Source organism: Rhinolophus sinicus, chromosome X, assembly GCF_036562045.2.
Source record: "Rhinolophus sinicus isolate RSC01 chromosome X, ASM3656204v1, whole genome shotgun sequence".
Lineage (NCBI taxonomy): Eukaryota > Metazoa > Chordata > Mammalia > Chiroptera > Rhinolophidae > Rhinolophus > Rhinolophus sinicus.
Window position 1 is genome coordinate 56,285,702 of NC_133768.1, and position 21,956 is coordinate 56,307,657.

Consider the following 21,956-nt stretch of genomic DNA (forward strand, 5'->3'; position numbering starts at 1 on the left):
GTATGGTGAAAGGGCATACATTTGAAAAAAAAAAATGGTATAGCCAGTTTCCAGTTTTTAGTTAAACTATGGACTTTATTCAGATAATGCGTTTCCCACTATAATAACCATTTCTGTTCTAGGATCCAATCCTAGACACAACTTTGCATTTACTCATCATATTTCCTTAGACTCATGCAATCTGTGGCAGTTTCTCATTCTTTTATTGTGGTTCGTGATCCTGATACTTTTAAACAGTACTGCTCAGGTATGTTGTGGAATTAGTCTCAATTTCAGTGTGATGTTATCCTCTGATGAGAATGAGACTATAGATTTTGGGGAAGAATACCACCATGGTTATATCATTATTCATCCATGATATCAGGGAGTGGGTGATGTCTATATATCTTATTACTGGTTATTTTAACACTCATCATTTGGATAAGGTGATGTCTATCAGGTTTCTTCAATGTAAACTTACTATTTCTTCCATTTAATTAATAAATATTTAGGGGGAGGGGCCAGCCCAGTGGCTCAGGCAGTTAGAGCTCCATGCTCCTAACTCCGAAGGCTGCCGGTTCGATTCCCACATGGGCCAGTGGGCTCTCAACCACAAGGTTGCTGGTTCGACTCCCACAAGGGATGGTGGGCTGCGCCCCCTGCAACTAGCAACAGCAACTGGACCTGGAGCTGAGCTGCGCCCTCCACAACTAAGACTGAAAGGACAACAACTTGACTTGGAAAAAAGTCCTGGAAGTATGCACTGTTCCCCAATAAAGTCCTGTTCCCCTTCACTAATTTAAAAAAAAAAAAAAAATCTTAAAAAAAAAAAAATATTTAGGGGGAGATATTTTGAGGCTTTGCAAATATTCTGCTTCTCCTTAAACATTTACCTACTAATTTTAGCATTTACTGAAGAATCTTGCCTGAAGCAATTACTACTGTGTTGTTCTAATGGTGGTTTTCTATTTTCTTCATTGCTTCTACATTTGTTAACTGGAATTATTCTATAAGAAAACATTATCCTTCTCTCACATTTATTTAATTACTTATATTAGTATGACCTGTGCTATTTGCATTATTCTCAAGGTCATCGTCCAAAACTGTATTTATTTTGCTGCTCAAATTGTTACAGCTACAGTCATCAGAAGCTCTCTTAGGTTGGCTCTTCTGTCCTTCCGACATGATCCAATCCTTTTTTGTTTTAGTTTTAAAAATTACTTCCTTACTATATAGCACCACAATATTCTTTAGGATAAGCTTGTATTTTTTTGCCCCATTCTTTTTCATTAGAGAATGTTATTTTAAAACCATGATCTGGGAGCCAAGCTGGCTCACTGGTAATGGGATGCCGTTGCTTCTATGCCTTCTCAGTGGGCACAAGTAGAAAATGGCTAACAGCTTTGTCACCTCAAAAATTCTCTCATGCTGTCTCCTTGAAGTCACCTCCTTCCCTATTCTGGAGCCCTAGCAACCATTGATCTGTTTTCCATCCCTGTGTCTTTTCCACAGTGCCCTATGAATATATGTAGACTTAGTTCTAGCTTCAGTCATTTAGAAAAATGTATTTACAATTCATCCATGTTATTGTTTGAATCAATAGTGTCTTCCTTTTCTATTGCTTAGTAGTAAACCACTGTATGGATACACTATAGTTTGGTCATCCATCCTCTTGTCTAGCAACATCTGAATTGTTTTCAGTTTTTGATAATCAAATAAAGTGCTATAAAAATTCACATATACGTTTTTGTAGAAACATACATTTACATTTCAGTTGGAAAAAAATACCTAGCAGTGGGTTCACTGTGTCATATAATAAATATATGTTTAAATGTTTTGAGAAAGTTTTTCTTTTTTTTAATTAGGGAATATTGGGAAACAATGTGTTTTTCCAGGACCTATCAGCTCCATGTCAAGTCGTTTTCAATTTAGTTGTGGAGGGCGCAGCTCACTGGCCCATGTGGGAATCGAACTGGTGACCTTGGTGTTATGAGCACTGTGCTCTAACCACTAAGTAAACCAGCTGCGCCAGTCTTTTTCCATTTTTACAAAGTAACTATCATTTTTCTTCCCCGAAAGCTTAATAATTTCAAACTAAAGTCTAAGAATTTTTGCACCTCCGATATGCAAACTTTTCTAAAATCTCTATAAATTTGTATTTTGATTAGAACCTGAGTACAGGGGTCAAAAAAGCATTTCATGTTTATGGGCAATGACCATTAGCCCTTCTAAAACACAGAGTTAGCAACATTAAATATCTCCTTATGACTAAAACATTTTATTTGGGGGAAAGGTGATAGGATTTAATACTGCTTTAACTCATAAAACAAGGATTAGCTAGCTTACACACTCTACTAGAAAAGTATCACAAAGGACAAATGCATTTAAAATACTTTTGTAAGACTATCAAATATGAAATTTATGGATTCTTAACTAACATTAAGTAATTACAAAGATTCTTCATTTTATTACAAACTTTTAAGCTATTTTAATAAAATGGCTATAGACTTCACTGTACTTCTATTTATTTGTGCATTAATAAAAAACTGTTATAACTCCTTATTTAGTAATTCTGAGAAAATTCAGTCAAATAAGATCACTAAAACTTTCAGAGAAGCTTTGAAATACTGTTTGCGGATTTAATTCAAAGTTGATTTAGCCTCTTTCAGGATCTGACATTTAAATCATGAATATCTTCACCAATTTGAACTCTGAAAATATAAAAATTTTAGCCAATGCTGTGTATAGTTAAACAGTACTGGTATTATGTGAAAAACAGTTGAAAATATATTGTCAATTTAGCATTTCACAATTTCATGAACTAAGTAAATATTGTTATATCTTTGCAGATTATCTCAATTTTCATCAGGCCTCCCTGAAAGCTCATCTGCCAAAACACATCAGCAGTCATGTAAAGTAAAAAGAGTAGGGAAGTGATTTTGCACACGTGCTGCCCAGTAGTTTGGCTTCCAGGTTCCCCTCTTATATCCAACTATTCTAGGAATAATTCCTTGAAAAGCATGAGATAAGGGGTAGATAGAACAGATTATCTATTGACATAACAAGAAAGTATTAGTGGATAAAAAGTTTTTCAGCTGAATAATTGTTCTCACTGTGGTTATGCTATGTGAAGCATATAAACGGTATGACCATTTTTTCCTGTTTGTCCATTTGTGGAAAAAAATTAGGCTCAGTAAAATGTCAAATCTATATTAGTTTGCTTTAAATACAAAGACTACACTTTTGCTTACTTTGTTTTTGGCTCAACTGCAATATAACCAAAAAAGTCTCTGCTTTAATAATACTATGTGAAAAAGTTCACATATATACATGGGTACATTCCTTCATTAAAATATTTCCTTAAATGTATCTCAACGTAGCTTTACAATTCTTCTTTACAACATTGTCAAAAATGACAAAGTAAAATATATTCCATTTTATAGCACTTTAAGTTTTCAGACATTTTACTTTAGGATTTAAGGACATCATTTAAACTTTGCTTTCCATAGTTGGCAGGGTCCATCTGAAGTTCTCATTCTTCATCATTTTGCTTCAACTTATGGAAATCACCAACTCTATCCTTGGTAGCCTGTTTTAGTATATCTTCTTGAATTCTGGGTTTACTTTCCAAGTTTAGGCCTGGAGTTAAACGCTGAAGAAGATTGAAGGGTTATGTTTTGAAGTTTTGGCGTTTCCGTTGTGGTTTCCATGAGAATCTGGAACCATATTTGGGGAGAGAGTTACAGTCCACCAAAAGCAGGAGATCTGAATTGCGCTTCTCCAAGTATCTGCAGCCCACCTTGGTGTGCTGGGCTGGGCCCTGTAGCCCACCCACCTCCTCCTGAAGCAGGACATGGCACAAAGAGATGCTCCAGTGGTTGAAGGCAAGGATTGCCAGTGCCACCAACATGAATGAGGGCAGGCGGAAAGCCTCCAGTTGGCCCAGAAACCAACCATGACTCTGAACTGGGCTGTGCCTCGGGCTGTGCTTATACAGAGAGTGCCAAAAAAATGTATCCACATTTTAACACGTTGCGTACGGATCACGAGAATCTTCACGAGGGATTTAAACCCCGCCGTACGCAACGTGTTAAGAAAGGAAAAAACTCTACTAAAATTACACTGATGGTAACCACTTTGAGCACCTCTTGCAATTGCAGTATTCATCCTTTGTTATCGGTATATATTGAGTATTACAATTTTAATAGTTTTTTTTCCTTTCTTAAAATGTGTATACATATTTTTGGCACCTACAGAGTGTGTGTGTGTGTGTATACACACACATATATATGTCTTTTCATTTCTACATATCTTGAATAGTTTGATTCTATATATTTTGAATGACACAACATAGGATATTTGGATTCTGTTGTGTTCCTAAGAGTTATGTGGATTTTTAAATTAAGTTTATTGGGGTGACATTGGTTAGTAAAAGTATATAGGTTTCAAGTGTACATTTCCATAACACATCATCTATATATTGCATATATATGGTAATTCTGTTCTTAATTTTTTGAAGAACCTCAATACTGTTTTCTTTTTATTATTATTATTTAAAAGAATGCATATTTTATTTTATTTTATTAGTAGTTTCAGGTGTACAAAACAATGTAATAGTTAGACATTTATACCCTTCACAAAGTGATAACCCCCCTTCCCCAATCTAATACCCCTCTGACATCGTATATAGCTGTTACAATTCCACTGACTCTATTCCCTATGCTGTACTCCACATCCCGTGCCATATATATATATTATATATATATATTATATATGTATAATTATAGTTTACATTCAATATTATTCAGCTTCAGTTTCAGGTGTACAGCACAGTGGTCAGGCATAGACACTATCCATGAAGTGGTCTCCCTAATAACACAAATGCCAATCTGACGCCCTACAAAATCTTTACAACATTATTGATTATATTCCCCAAACTGCCTTGCATATCCCCATGGCAATACTGTGGCTATTAATTTGTACTTTTTAATCCCTTTACCTTTTCCCCCATCCCTAACCCCCTCCCATCTGGCAACCATCAGTTTTTTCCCTATATCTCTGAGACTATTTCTATTTAGTTTGCTCATTTATTCTGTTCTTTAGATTGCACATATTAGTGAGATCATATGGTATTTGTCTTTCTCCGTCTGACTTATTTCACTTAGCATAATATTCTCTAGATCCATCCATATCATTGCAAATGATAAGATTTCATTCTTCTTTATGTCCGAGTAATACTCCATTGTATAAATGTACCATAATTTCTTAATCCAGTCGTCTACTTCCATACTGTTTTCAACAGGGCTGTATCATTTTACATTCCCATGAGCAGTGTATGAGGGATCCTTTTTCTCCACTGGGATGGGCAGATGGAGTCCTCGCTGATTTTCACTGCCATATGTTATGTAAACTCCTCTTCCTGGCATAGGACCCCTGGGCTGGGGAGCCCGGTGTGGGGCTGGGACCTCTCCCTCTTCCAGGGGTTCTCTGCCACCAAAGTATTCCTCCTGGTGTTCTACCACTATCTGTGAGTTTGTGGTCAGCTCGTTTCATGTCTCTGCCCCTCCTACCAGTTTTGATGTGGCCTCTTCTTTATATCCTTAGTTACAGGCATTCTGTTCAGCTAGTCTTACGACGATTCTCAAGGTTGATTGCTTTATAATTTATCTGTAATTTTGGTGTGATCCTGGAATGCAGTAGGCCTAACATTTATGTACTTGGCCATCTTTCCTCATTAGAATTTGACTCCGTTGATCACTTTCTTGAAACACCTCATTTATCTGACTTCCAATATACCACATTTTTCTTATTTTGCTTCTATATTATTGGCCCCTTTCTCACACATATTCACTTGTTCTTTTTCACTGTCTAAGTTTTTGAAAATTCAATCCTAGGTCATCAGTTCTTCGTCAAAACTCAATCTTTTGGTAATCTTACCCTTTTTCCTTTAAATGTTATCTATGTGGTGATAATTCATATATATATGCCATTCCTCTTTTCTGAACTCTGAATTCCTCTATCATACGAGTTCTGACAATTAAGTTCGTGAACTTGTTGCAACAATGTTGCTAACCTTTTTTGACATCAGCGGGATTATTCATTATGAATTTCTACCAACTGGACAAACAGTTAACCAAGTTTACTATCTGGAAGTGCTGAAAAGGCTGAGTGAAAAGTTAGACAACCTGAACATTTCACCAACAGTTCATGGCTATTGCATCATGACAACACACCAGTTCACAGGGCACTGTCTGTGAGGGAGTTTTTAGCCAACAAACAAATAACTATATTGGAACACCCTCCCTACTGACCTGATCTGGCCCCCAATGACTTCTTTCTTTACCCAAAGATAAAGGAAATATTAAAAGGAAGACATTTTGATGATATTCAGGACATCAAGGGTAATATGATAGCTCTGATGGCCATTCCAGAAAAAGAGTTCCAAAATTGCTTTGAAGGGTGGACTAGGCACTGGCATCAGTGCATAGCTTCCCAAGGGGAGTACTTCGAAGGTGACCATAGTGATGTTCAGCAATGAGGGATGTAGCACTTTTTCTAGGATGAGTTCGCGAACTTAATTGTCAGATCCGTATATTCTATTCACAAACATCACTCAGATAGCCAATAAACATCTCAAACTTATATTCAGGACAGAATTCTTGACACCCATTTCAGGGAGAAAATTAGAGACACACAATCTATCATCCAGTTTTATAGGCTTAGCCTTCAAAATATATTCTAAATTTATTTCCTTTTCAAAACTTCAACTGTTAAAACCCTTGTGTAAACCACTATCATATTTCACTTGGATAGAACAATGGTACCCTACTGGTATGTCTGCATTTGCTATTGTCTCTCAAAAGTCAACCAAATACCTCAAGTGGTCTTTTTACGGTATATGTCAGATTAGTTTTTAAGATATATATCAGGATGCAGTCCAGATCTCACTGCAGTCTCTGGAGAAAGAAGAATCCAGGCTTCAGGTGCACTCCCTGAGGCCCACAGTCCTGCCTGAGGGGTCAGCATATAATAAGGCTGAACACAGTGTTCAGGGCAGAGACCTTGGGGCAAAGACCAAATACAGAGCGGTGAGAACTGTGGTTTAAGCCCTCACTACCAGGCAGAGAGCGGAAAACAAAGATATGGAGCCTGGCCAACTCCCCCATGATCCTCCCAGAGCTCGTCCCTACCCACCCACCCTCCCAGTGTTAGAAATGGGCTTCAGTAGAAAATGTAGCAGTGTCAGATTAAAAGCAGAATATTTACAGCCCTGAGAACTAGAGAGACAGTCACACAGCTGCAAACGCATAGTGCAACTAATTACTGCAATAGGGAACTATAGGGGGGAGACAGCTGTGAGCTGGCAGTCACCATTGCTCAGACACACAAATGCACCAGCCATCTCTCACAGCCCACCCCGCCCCCACCTTCCTGGATGGATCCCTGAGGGGACAGAGCCCCTGAGACATACAGGCTTCTGAAATCCCAATGCAGGGGCAGCATTGGGGTTTCATAAGCTCAAAACACTACTGGCCCCTGAGACATAGGTGACCTGCTCACAGAGGAGAAGTCCACCTTCCCTGAAACCCCCCAATGGCATGAGAAGCCAGAACAGTGCAAGAGAAAATAAAATGCTACAGCATGAGGGAAAATAAAAGGCTGCAGTGAAAGAGAAAATAAAACATTCCAGCAAAACCTACTGGAAAACAAAAGAAAGACCGCTTCATATCAACCTGCTGCAGACCCAACTACTGTCGATGCCCAAGAAGAGGAATAATAATTCATTAATTGCCATGAATAATCAAGGTAACAAGGCAGCTCAGAAAGAAAATGAAAAATCTCCAGAAAGTGAATTTAAAGACATGGAAATATGTGACTTAAATGACAGAGAATTCTAGATTACAGTTCTGAAAAAACTCAATGAGATGCAAGAAAACAGAGACGGGCAGTTTAATGAACTCAGAAACACAATCAATGAACAAAATTAACATTTTACCAAAGGGATTAGTATTTTTAAAAAGAACCAAGTAGAAATTGTGGAGATGAAAAACTCAATAAAAGACATGAAGAATGATATAGCTAGCTTAGGAAATAGAGCTGACAAGATGGAGAAAAGAATTAGTGATATTGAAGATAGAAGTCTGGAAATGACATAGATGGAAGAAGAGAGAGACTTGAGAGTTTAAAAAAAATGAAAAACCTCTACAAGAACTTTATGACTCCATCAGAAATAGTAACATAAGAATAATGGGTATACCAGAAGGAGAAGAGAAGGAGAAGGGAAGAGAGAGTCTATTCAAACAAATAGTTGATGAGAACTTCCCAAACCTAAGGAAAAAACTTGATCCTTGAACCCAAGAAGCAAATATAATACCTAATTACCTCAATCCCAACAGGCCTTCTCCAAGGCACATTATATTGAAGCTGTCAAAAATTAATGACAAAGAAAGAATTCTCAAGGCAGCCAGGGGAAAGAGAGCAGTAACCTATAAGGGAAAGCTCATTAGATTATCATCAGATTCTTCAGCAGAAAACAGTATGGAGGTTTCTCAAAAATTAAGAATAGAATTACCATGTGATCCAGAAATCTCTCTTCTGAGTATCTACCCCAAAAATCTGAAAACATTTATCTATAAAGATATATGTACACCTATGTTCATTGCAGCATTATTTACAGAGGCCAAGACAGAAACAACAAAAATGTTCTTTGATAGATGATTGTATAAAGATGTGGTACATATACACAATGGAATACTATTCTGCCATAACAAAAGATGCAATAGTCCCATTTGCAACAACACGGATGAATCTTGAGGTTATTTTACTAAGTGAAATAAGTTAGACAGGAAAACTCAAGAACCATATAATTTCACTCATATGTGGGATATAAAACTGAAAGCAACAAAGCAACAAGACAAACAAAGAAACAGAAATTCATAGACACAGACAAGAGTTTAGTGGTTACCAGAGGGCAAGGGGTGAGGGGAGTAGTAAAAGAGGGTAAAGGGGATGAAATAAATGGTGATTGAAGGAGAACTGACTCTGGGTGGTGAGCACACAATGCGATATATAGATGATATATTATAGAAACACACACTTGAAACCTATGTAATTTTACTGACCATTGTCACCCCAATAAATTTAATTCAAAAAATGTTTATCATCTCAGAAAATTTATTTGTGCTCCTTTCAGTCAACTCCCCTTCCCTACTGCTGAGATAACTTGTTCTTATTTTTGCTAAAATGTATTAGGTTTCTTTTTTTGGGGGGGGTGGGGGGAGAGCAGTTAACTTTATATAATGGGAATCGTGCTGTGAGCACTTAGTCAAATTCTTGAGAGATATTATTAATGTTATAATAATAAAACAATAAAACATTGGAGAAGCTAAGCAACTTGCATAGATCAGTATATGAAATGTCTGGTAAATTGTTATCAGACTGTTGCCAGGAACCCTTAAAAATGCCACAGTAAAATAACACATGTTGTGATTTTGCAAAGTTGAGAGAAATCCATATATTATGTTTCAAGAAAGTTATTCTAATTAGCTAACAATGAAAAAAGTAATGCACTTTTTTCCTCTAAGAGAAAAGAAAGTTTTGGAATATAGGACCACATAAAACCACACATAACAAGGAGAACCTTAACCTGATTTTTACCAGTATGTATAAAACATTATAAACGAGCATATTTAACCTTCAAAATTAATGGGATGTGGGTAACCATGTCTGTTTACATTAGTATAGTCTATTAATTGTTACATATTACAGATAAGAAGTTCCTTATATCCAGAAGCAATATTCCAAACAAAAAGCATAAGCATCCTTCATCAATTCACTCCCATGTTATTAATTCTTATTCTATTTGACGTTGGACTAGCAGTTTTATGAACCCATAAGCTTCTCCAGTAGAGTTCTAGAAACCCTTAGTCCAGTGGTATGCCTCAGTTATTTAAACCATGCCAACAGAAGCCTGTAACTCAAAGTAACTTGGGGAACTCTTGAGATTCTTGCTCAAACAGATACATTTAAGCCTGGAACTCTAACCCAGCTTCAAAGAGTATACTCAGAACCTTAAGATTCAAAATCTGTTCTTACCCTGCTTCAAAAGATTATCATACTGAACACTGGTTCAGTAGTTAGACTCACCAATGGATCCTTGATCAAACAGTCAGGTGCAAAACCAAAATCTTCAAAGGTCCTCTCACTTGATCTTGAACTGCCCAGTCTCCAGAACTGTAAGAAATACATTTCCATTATTCTTTTGTGTGTTTTTTTTTAACTTTTATTGGGGAACAGCATGTTTTTTCAGGACCCATTAGCTCCGTGTCAAGTTGTTTTCAATCTAGTTGTGGAGGGCACAGCTCACTGGTCCATGTGGGAATCGAACCAGCGACCTTGGTGTTATGAGCACTACGCTCCAACCACTGAGTCAACTGACCACCCCATTTCCATTGTTTGTAAGTCACCAAGTGTATGATATGTTATTATAGCAGTCCAAATGGACTAAGATACCATTTTATTTTATTAGATATTTCTGTATCAAATATTTTATTTCTTGTTTTCCCTATTTTCTCATGTCTACTGTTGCTATGTCATTTAGATGTAAATAAGAGCCCTAGAATTTGAGCTAGAAGTATACTCTCTAATGATTCAGATTTGCAATGCTATTCCTAGAGATATTCCTAGAAATCTGGTGAGAAAGTTCTTCAAGTGGTTTACTTTCATGAAACACTAAAGAGTTTTATGAGAAATGATTCACCTCAAAGACAGAATCAAATCACCTAAGCCTATAACAAAGCTAGGAGTTAAGCAATGATTTTGGAGTAGAAATCTGTATCTTTATTCCATCTATCTGTCTGTCTGTCTGTCTGTCTGTCTATCTATCTATCGATTAATCCAATCTAATCTAATCTATCTTTGTTTTGGCCTAGCCCATCTAGGGACATGTGTTGGGAATTTATGTAACAAAGAGTAAAGAAATGTGAATTGCTTTGTGTAAGAAAAGGACTTTCTCCACTTCACTCAGATGACTCAGAGCAATATCATAGGTTAGAAAAACAAAATGGCTACACTCTGACATTGCTGGTCTGAGAGGAACTGTATCTTAAGCAGCTAGTCTGACAACATGAGGCCTAACAACATATAAGGCATAGTCCCACAAGGCTAATATCAGAAGCAGCACCTCCCGAACCTCTCCAAGATATCAAGATGAGTACCTTAATTTGGGTGACTATACATAACATGAGAATCCTGTTGCTACAGTGAAGTTTAGAGGGTCACAGCAACAGTATCAGGGAAAAAAATAGGGAAAAGCTGGCACTTGGAAACCAACAAAACTTCATTTAGAAACAGAAGTGAAACAACCCCTAATATTTTCCTAAATTATTCAGGAGAGAGTTGAGGGGCAAAACAAATGCAAAACATTTTGTGGATGGAGAACAAGTAAAATATTATTTGATATAACCCTACAGTTAAAATTTCCCTTTCTTCATATTGTTGAACTTTTACATTTGTTAAATAATCCCATACTGCTCTGAATTTCTACTTTCAAGACATTTATGTGATTTCTAAATACTGCACGTTTCTAAAATTCCAATGCACTTTTTTCAGGTGCCATTATCTTAGGCATACCATATATATTCTCTGAATACACTAACAACGGAGTGAGATGTAGGATGTGGCAATACTTGTGCTGATGATAATTTTATAAGTAGTCATATATCACTTGATAATTTAGATAAATTTTGGTGACTCCACAGATGTCTTATGAACAGAAACAGAATGAAGGGAAGAGGTGTTTTTCTCTAACTTCTTTTTTTTTTTTTTTTCCATCTAGGCATATCTCTCTTTTTTTTTTTTTTTCAATTTTATTAGTTTCAGGTGCACAAGACAAAGCAAAACTTAGTTCTCTAACTTCTAACCAGAGAATTAGTTTATACCATTCTTAGGCAAGTCCTTCCACTCTTTGTATACTAACAGACTAGGAATTTTGACTGCTTGATTCACATTGGCTGTGAGACTTCTACTTTTTCCCTAGATAAGCCCTTTGTTTCCCTCTCCCAAAATTCTCCAATATTCTATAAAGAAGAGGATTAAGAGATGATATAGCTCTTGGATAGAGCAGAAATTCTCCAGAAAAAGAAAAGGTTAGGGGCCAGATCCATTTCTGGTTCTCTTATATCTTTGTCTTTGAGCAAAACTGAATTTAGAGTGGCACAGACAGGATCATGATTAGTGATCAGCCTTCAGACATAATCCTCTCAAAAGTGCTAAGGTTGTTTCAGAAAGCAATGGGAAGAAACTAATTTCAAAGTGACTTGCAGCTTTCTCATGAAACCCATCCTTTTTCTCAGAGGTTTTCGGTGATTTCTTTGTATCTTTCTGCTTTTCTCCTCATCCAGTTCCACAACTATTTCTTGGTACAAATACATTATTTACAATAATAGGGACACCAGCTGGAGACTAAAACCATTAATTATGCAAATAATGTTAAAAGATGTAAAGCTGCTGTCCTTATATTAATTGGTCATACCCATCTATAGTAGAATATGAGGTGTGATTGGAAAATACAGTGAAATGTTTACATAAAAAACACGTATTACAGTAAAAGACACACTTCCATTAATTCACCTCAAAATACTCCACCTCTCTTTGAACACACTTATCCCATCCTTCTTGCCACTTTCTGAAGCAGTTCTGGAAGTCTTCTTTCGTGAGTGTTTTTACTTCATCCTCTATCATGACAACGCTCCATGTCACACATCGCTTCTGGTACATCAATTTCTATCAAATAAAAATATTACAGTGTGTCCTCATCCACCCTATTCACCGGACCTGGCACCATGCAACTTCTGACCATGAAAGGAAAATGTTTTTAATCCATTCAGGACATTGAGGCAGCCATGGCAATGAAACTAAAGACTTCCAGAACTGCTTCAGAAAGTAGCAAGAACAATGGGATAAGTGTGTTCGAAGCAAGGGGGAGTATTTTGAGAGGGATTCATGGCAGTGTGTCTTGTCATGCAGACTCAGCTCCCGCTCCCCGCACAAGAACACAGGACATGGTGAGGCCAAAAAGAACACCAATGGAGCCATGGATAGGGGTTTCATACCACTATAGTCTCGCTGGCAGCTGGGTTGGAGACACAGGGAGTAAACATTCACCAGTACCCCACCAAGGGGTCTTCCTCCACCCCAGTCTCGCTGGCGGCTAGATGAGACACAGGAAGTAGGATCCACACGATCCGCAACCCCCCGTCTGGTTTTCTGCCTGCCAATCAACCAACCAACGCAGCCTCGGCAGTTATATCAGTGACTAATGGCTAACTGGTTATGGCTGATGGCCAACCAGTCACAGCTGATGGCTACCTACTACCCAAGCTAATACCCTTCCCCGTGAGGCCGAGAGCCTGGAAACTGCTCTCTGAGACTCTGACCCCACAGTCTTCTACTATAATAATTTTTGTTTTAATTTAAACATTCACCATAGTTTACAATAATATTTTTTTAATTTAAACATTCACCATAGTTTTTTGTCACACCTCATGTAATATTTAATACAAAGTATATGGATAGGCTGACATAAGAACATCGACACCTGTAGAGAATTGTTATAATTTATTTGATTCAAAAAGACGAACACCTGGAAGCAAAATTTCAACAGACTGAGATAAAAGCTTTGGAGAATAACAGTTTGCAGTTTCTTTTATGCAATTGAAATTAAGGAACGAATGTAAGGAAGATATTATGAAGTTGGGAGAAAGCAAAGCAGGGATTGGATTACAGGATAGTCAATAAGATTATGTGGTCTCTTGAGGGTGGTTAGAGGCTTATTTCAAAGATATGTTAACCTAGATGTACAGGGCTTGTATAAGGTAAAGATAACATTTTACTGAAGAACTTATACTCCAGGAGAGTGACTACCAACCATGACCTACCCAGTTAGGAATTTATGATCACATCACCCTGTGAAGTTACTTTCCATAGAAACCTTTTTTTCATCCACACATACAAGTTGTACTTGCCTACATATTGCACAAGAGACAAATTATTTTACGTACAGGTCCCTAAATCAAATAGAATCTAGAAAGTCAAAATATAGTGATGATATGTATATAGCTCCAAAGTCAGATTATTCATACTTTGTGCTTCTGCTTCATTTTTCACGTTAAATAGCTCATAATGCATTTTTTAATGTCCATTTTTAAGGTTGGTTTAATTTAGTTCCAAAACTACTATTTTGAGAAAGATTGCACACTAGAGTCCAACTGCGTTGCGTTTAAAACAGATTATATACATAATAAACTGAATCAGATATTACAGAATGGGTCAAAAGAGTAATTTGGCATTTGTGAGTGTGCAATTATGTCTGTGTATTCATAGATAAAAGCTATTAGTCTACTCTCTGATCCATCAAATATTTGTTCATTTTTAAAATATAATAGATGAGCCTAGACAGAAGCAACTGGAATTAACTTCTATGTAGTGAAAGGAAATAACAGAAGTTAGCACTGCATTTTGTAGCTGGTTTAATAGCCAATTGTTGATGTAATATATATACAGCTCTTATAAAATAAATTCCTAAGGGAAACCTAAGTAGTTGGTGAGAGGAACCTCTAAGGATTTCAATAAAGATATTCAAAACCAAACATTTTCCTCCATAATTTTATAAACTATGTGAATGATGCTAACATTATTTTCATTGGACACAACTGGCTTTTCATGTTGTAAATAACTGGTACTATGTCAGTATGTAAGCAACACAAACAAACAAATATAAAGGATGATAAAATCTGCAAGGTCGTTGAAATTGAAAACAAGTTTAGAGGCTATACTCAAGCTGAGTCTTCCTTTGGAAATCATCGATAATCTCATTCTATTTTTTTCCACAGCCCAAAGAAAGACTCCTGACTCAAATGTCACTCCCACCTTGTTTTCTGTCTCCAAAATACATTTTGACTTCCCTTCTTTTCTTGGTATTGTAACCAGCAATTTTTATACTGATTTATACAATGATAGCAAACACTTTCTTGGGGAATTAGAGTAGAACTAGGGTAAATAAATTCAATGTAAGTATCATCTATGTAGAATTAAAGCCAAAAAGTGATCTGAATTATAGAATAATATCTTTCAAATTTATGTACCCTCTAAATTTTAAAATGGGTTAATCATATATATATATAAAATTATATAAATATATATTATATAATGTAATATATTATATATAATTCTAAAATATATGTAATTCTATATGTAATTCTATGTATATAATTATATGTACATATAATTATATAAAATATAGAATTATGTATGTGTGTAATTCTAATGGACTTGCTTAATAGTTCCCTTATGTAATTACTAATGATTCTATGAATTTGTTCCTATATATACATATTTTTTCCACCAATAACAAATCTGACATATCTTCTTGTGAAATGTGCAATGAGCTTAAAAATTAAACATTGCTATTATTATTTTAATATGGAGGATTTTCTTCACAGTGTGTTCATTGCATACTCAGACAACAATTTTGCCCAAGAAGGCAGAATAAATTAGATCAAGAACAATGGCACAATGTGCACTTATGTGAGAAATAATAGATTAAAGCAAAACTGTGAGTTTCAAACTGTGCTAAGCCTATCATTGCCCATTTGCTGAAGCTTACAGTGATTCAGGAGTTTAGATAATCCTATTTTGATATCAAAGAAGTGAAATAGCAACTTGAATAGATAAGAGATCGTCCTATACATAAATATGCGTTGTTCAAACGATCTTTTTTTTTCTTCTTTTCCAGTGTTTTTTGAACCACTTACAAACCAACCTACTGCAAGAATTACTTTATCCTGGAGAACTATTTGAAAAATTTTGGACGTAAAAAATTGTAATACATTGCAAATGAGATTCCACATATACTATTTCTCCTTTACTACATGTAGTCTCCAAATAATACAGAATATTATTCATTTCCACAAAATTCATTTTTTCTTTTTTTATTGAGGTATAATTGACATACAACATTGCATTAGTTTTAGGTATAACACATGATTTCATACTTATACATTATGAAATTATTATAGATTTGATTATACATCCATTTTTTAATTTTGACCACTAATTGGCAACCACCACTATACAGCAAAATAATATATACTTCTAAATTATAATATTAGGGCAATTCCCTAGTTTACATCATCCCCACAATTAATTGGAAGACTCTATCCCTTCCTTTTTTTTCTCTGAATACCCTGCCACTTTGAATACTCAAATGTCTAAATAGGAAAAAGGGAATGGAGTGAAAATAAAATGTTTCTAAATATTTTTCCTGAAAGAAATAGAATTCATGCTGGGACTATTTATTTTAAAATGGGAGAGATCTGGCCCATATTATACTACTACATCAAAATAGTAAGAATTTTGAAAAGTATATAAGACCTTCCCTCCTATCTATCAGAAGAATGGATACACTCTAGAAAGACAAAGGAGAAACTGAGGGCCAGATTCCATTTTTACTAGAAACTATAAATCCAGAAGTAACATTTTGTCTTACAAAAATAACTCTTATTTCTGTTTTATTTCTTTTAATATTTTCATATCTGTTAACATGCCACTTTTACATCATTATAGTGAAGTAGTCTAACGATGTTTCTATTTTATAGATAAATTAAAAATCCAAATAAAATAGAGTTTTTCAAAGGCATGCAACTGTTTAATTTGAGAACTAAAATTAAAATCTTCTCAGTCATTGATTTCTTTTATAGGACAACAAAGTTTCTCTATTTCAGATTAGCTACTGTGGAGGAAATGGTGAATACACACAAAGCCTCAAGTCCAGCATTCTTCTACTGTATCTGCCTATACTTTTAGACTGGTAAAGCTAAAAACTGTATTTCTCAATATCCTTTGCAAATAAAATAAAAATAAAATCTAGATGCAAATTAAGTTCCATGAATAGAAATTTGAAAAGTGAGTAAGTCATACCAGCTGCTTCGAGTGTTGTTTCTCACAAGTAAGGCTAATTAATTCCCAGTCTCCCAGATGATGGCACACATAGTAATATTTTTGCAGACCAGTGCTGGAGTCATTAATAGAGGACCAACATAGAACTTACTCCTACAAACTTTCTATAAGTATTGAAATAAACACCATTTATTCTGTATTAAATGCTATTTTTATGTTTTGCTTAAAATAGTTGTAATGGCATATGCTTCCTACAATTAAACTCTGATTTTAAAATCTGTTAAGCACAAAAAATATAATTTGAACGTTTCAATATTTTCTGTTTTCTTTCCATGTTTAGTTTTGTGAATGTTGAAGAAAAAGAAACAACTCATTAAAAATTTTAGGCAACATTTGCTATCTTCAATCAGACAGACTGGGACAAAAATTAAACTCCCCAAAATTATATAAAATACAATGTATAAAATAAAAATCACTTGATTAGCTTTGGAGTAGAACAAATATAACAGAAGAAAGAATGTCAACTAAAAGACAGATTTATATAAAATATCCAATATGAAGAGAATATAGCAAGATAATTGAAAAAAATCAAAGAACATGTTTTTAGGGAACTATAGCACAAGAGCAAAAATTCTAACATGTTTTTCTTAGTACCATAATTATAGGAGGGAAAAAAAATGGGCAAAGAAATACTTGAAGAAAGGATGGGTGAATGTTTTCCAAATTTGATAAAAGATAGTTTATAGATTTATAAAATTCAGTAACCAAAGCAGGGTAATTCAAAAGAAACCATGCCTATGTATGTCATAAACAAACCAAGAAAAAGACAAATTTTGGAAGGGAACAAGAGAAAAATAACCAATTACATACAAGGAGAAATTGAAATGAATGATTGCTAACATCTCATTTAAAAAAAAATGGAGTCTATAAGACATTAGACAAAAATCATTAAAATCCTGGAAAAAAAAATACAACCCTGACTATGACATTAAGTGAAAAATGACCTTTCCAAAAGTTTGGTAGGATATGCATAACATAAAATTTACTATTTTAATCATGTTACATATACATTTCAGTGGCATTAAGAACATTCACATTCTTTGTCTTATTAGGGAGACCACTTCATGGACGGTGTAGATGCTTGACCATGGCACAGTACCCCTGAAGCTGAAGTTGAATAATATTGTATGTCAACTATAATTTAATATATATAGTCACGGGATATGGAGTACAGCATAGGGAACAGAGTCAGTGGAATTGTAATAGATGCATATGATGTCAGAGGGGAAATAGATTGGGGAAGAAGAGGTTATCACTTTGTGAGGGGTGAAATGTTTAACTATTGCATTGTTTTGTACACCTGAAACTTGAAACTAATAAAAAAAGGAAGGAAGGAAGGAAGGAAGGAAGGAAGGAAGGAAGGAAGGAAGGAAGGAAGTTCTTGTGCAACCATTCCCATCATCCATCTGCAGAACTTTTACATCTTCCCAAAATGAAACTCTGTACCCAATAAACTCTATTCCTCCATCCATCCAGCCATTCTACTGCCATTCTACTTTCTATCTCTATGAATTTGCCTATTCTAGGTACTTCATATAAGTAGAATTATACAATGTTTGTCCTTTTATGTCTGGCTTATTTCACTTAGCATGGTGTCTTCAAGGTTTATCCATGTTGTAGCATTGAATCAGAATTTCATTCATTATTAAGACTGAATACTATTTCACTATATGTGTATATCACATTTTGTTTATCTATTCATCCACAGATGGATACTTGGGTTTCTTCCATCCTTTGACTATTGTGAATAGTCCTGCTATGAACATGGCTATACAAGTATCTATTTTAGTCCTAGCTTTCAATTTTTGTGGCCTTATACTGAGAAGTGGATTTGCTGGATTATATGATAAGTTTATGTTTACCTTTTTGAGGAACTTTCCATACTATCTTCCACAGTGTCTGCATCCTTTTCATTCCCACCATTAATTTACTAGGATTTCCATTTTTTTACTTCTTTGCCAACACTTGTTATTTTGTGTTATTTTGCTAGTAGCCATCCCAATTAGTGTGAAGTGGTATCTTATTGTTGTTTTGATTTGCATTTCCTTGATGATTAATAATGTTGAACATATTTTTATGTGCTCATTGGCGATGCATATATCTATTTTGTAGAAAAAGTCTTTAACTCAGTTTTTAAGTCAAACTCTTTATTTTTGTTGTTGTTGAGTTTTGGAAGTTTTTTACATAGAAGTTGGGTATTAATTGATTATGAGATGTATGATTTGCAAATATTTCTTCCATTCCATTTATGGCCTTTTCACTCAGTTAATAAGATCTTTTAATGCACAAAAGTTTTCCTTTGTTTTAATTGTGATAGAGAGCCATGTATCCATTTTTTCTTTTGTAGCATGGGATTTTAGTGTTATATCCAAGAAATCATTCCCAAATCCAGTTATATAAAGTTTTGCCCTGTGTTTCCTTCTGAGAGTTTTATAATTTTAGCTCTTGTGTTTAGGTCTTTGATGCATTTTTAGTTAATTTTAACATATAATATAGTGTGAGTTAAGGATTCAGTTTCCTTCTTTTGCTTGTTGATATTGAGTTTTCCCAGCAACACTTACTGAAAAGACTGTCCATATTGCACTGAAGGTCTTGGTACCCTTGTTGAAAATCATTTGACCACAAATGGGAGAGGTTATTTCTGAGTTCTCCATTTTTATTATTGTAGCTTTGTAATAAGCTTTGAAATTAGGAAGTGTGAGTCCTCCAAACTTTTTATTTTTCAAGATTGTTTTGGGTGCTTGAGGTCCTTTAAGACGCCATATGGATCTTAGATGGATTTTTATATTTTTGCAAAAAAACATCATTGGGATTTTGATAAGGATTGTATCGGACAATTAGATTGCTTTAGGTAGTATTGACATCGTAACAATATTAAAGTCTTCCAATCACTGAACGTGGGATGTCTTTCAACTTATTTGTATTTTCTTTAATTTCTTTCAGCAATATTTTGTAGTGTACAATTCTTTGAATTCTTAATGAAGTTTATTCCAAAGTAGTTTATTATTTTTATGCTATTACAAATAGAATTATTTTCTTAATTTTATTTTTGTATGTTTGTTGTTAGTGTATACAAGAAATACAACTGATTTGTGCATCTTGATTTTGTGTCTAGCATCTTTGCTGAATTTTTTATTAGTTCTAAGAGTTCTGACAACAGCTTTAACTGTAACAATGGTCTTTGCAGATAGAATTAAAGATCTCAAGGTTAGCTCTTTCCCAGCTTGCAAGATGGCAGGTGAAAAACCTGAGAAGCCGGACACTAAGGAGAAGAAACCTGAAGCCAAGAAGGCTGATGCTGGTGACAAGATTAAGAAAGCTAACCTCAAGGCCAAAACGCCTAAGAGGAAGCCCCACTGCAGCCGAAATCCTGTCCTGGTCAGAGGAATCGGCAGATATTCCCAATCAACTATGTATTCCTGAAAGGCCATGTACAAGACGAAGAATTCATTAGCTAAATCCAGGATTGAAAAGAAGAAGATTCTTGCTACTGTCACAAAACCAGTTGGTGGCGACAAGAATGCTGGCACCCACGTGGTTAAACTTCGCCAAATGCCTAGATACTATCCTACTGAAGATGTGCCTCGAAAGCTGTTGAGCCACGGCAAGAAACCCTTCAGTCAGCACGTGAGAAAACTTGGGGCCAGCATCACTCCCGGAACCATTCTGATCATCCTCACTGGACGCCATAGAGACGAGAGGGTGGTTTTCCTGCAGCAGCTGAGCAGTGGCTTCCTACTTGTGACTGGACCTCTGTCCCTCAATCGAGTTCTTCTGCATAGAACACACCAGAAATTTGTCATCGCCACCTCCACCAAAATTGGTATCAGTGGTGTGAAAATTCCCAAACATCTTACTGCTGCTTACTTCAAAGAAGAAGCTGCATAAGCCCAGACACCAGGAGGGGGAGATGTTCAACTCAGAGAAAGAGAAATACGAGATTACAGAGCAGTGCAAAATTCATCAGAAAGCCGTGGACTCGCAAATTCTGCCAAAAATCAAAGCTGTTCCTCAGCTCCAGGGCTACCTCCGCTCTGTGTTTGCTCTCACAAATGGAGCTTATCCTCACAAACTGGTGTTCTAAATTAATTATGAAGAACCTAATTAAATGCCCGAACTGTTAAAAAAAAAAAATCTCAACATTAGATCATCTTGGGTTAACTGGATGGGCCCTACATCCAACATCCAGTATCCTGATAAGAGACTGAAAAGGAGAAGACACAAACATATAGAGGAGAAGACCATGTGAAGATTGATGTTAAGATGGAGGAATATTAGAGCTTTGTTTCCACAAACCGAGGAACCTCTAAATCTGCAAGAAACTGGAAGAAGAAAGGAAAGATTCTTCTGTAGGGAAGGAAAAAGGTATTTTTCCACTACCATTCTAAGCTCTTGGTTCATGTCCTTGTTACCAAAGAAGATTAACAAAAGAAAACTTGATAAACAGAAACTTATTAGCATGTATAGCTCATTTATACATGGGAGATACCCAGAGAAAAAAATGAGTAACTTTTACAGGTGGCTTAGAATTCAGGCTTACCTTTGCTCTACGTTCAGGAACACGACAGGGCTGTCCCCTATCACCTCTGCTTTTCAACATAGTGTTGGAAGTCCTTGCCAGAGCAATCAGGCAAGAGAAAGAAATAAAAGGCATCCAAATTGGGAATGAAGAAGTTAAATTATCGCTCTTTGCAGATGACATGATGCTATGTATAGAAAACCCTAGAGACTCCACCAAAAAGCTATTAGAAACAATCAACGAATACAGTAAAGTTGCCGGCTACAAAATCAACATACAAAAGTCTATTATATCCTATATACTAACAATGAAATCTCAGAAAAAGAAAAAAAAAATTCCTTTTGCAATTGTAGCAAAAAGAATAAAATACCTAGGAATAAACTTAATCAAGGATGAGGAAGACCTGTATACTGAAAACTATAAGACATTTTAAAAAGAAATT

The 21,956-nt window shown here is 35.5% G+C and overlaps 1 pseudogene; it reads left to right on the plus strand.

Moving 5' to 3' along the window:
* The first annotated feature begins 20,226 nt into the window (after positions 1-20,226).
* Positions 20,227-21,079, plus strand: LOC109436353 (large ribosomal subunit protein eL6; annotated as a pseudogene).
* The last annotated feature ends 877 nt before the right edge of the window (positions 21,080-21,956 follow it).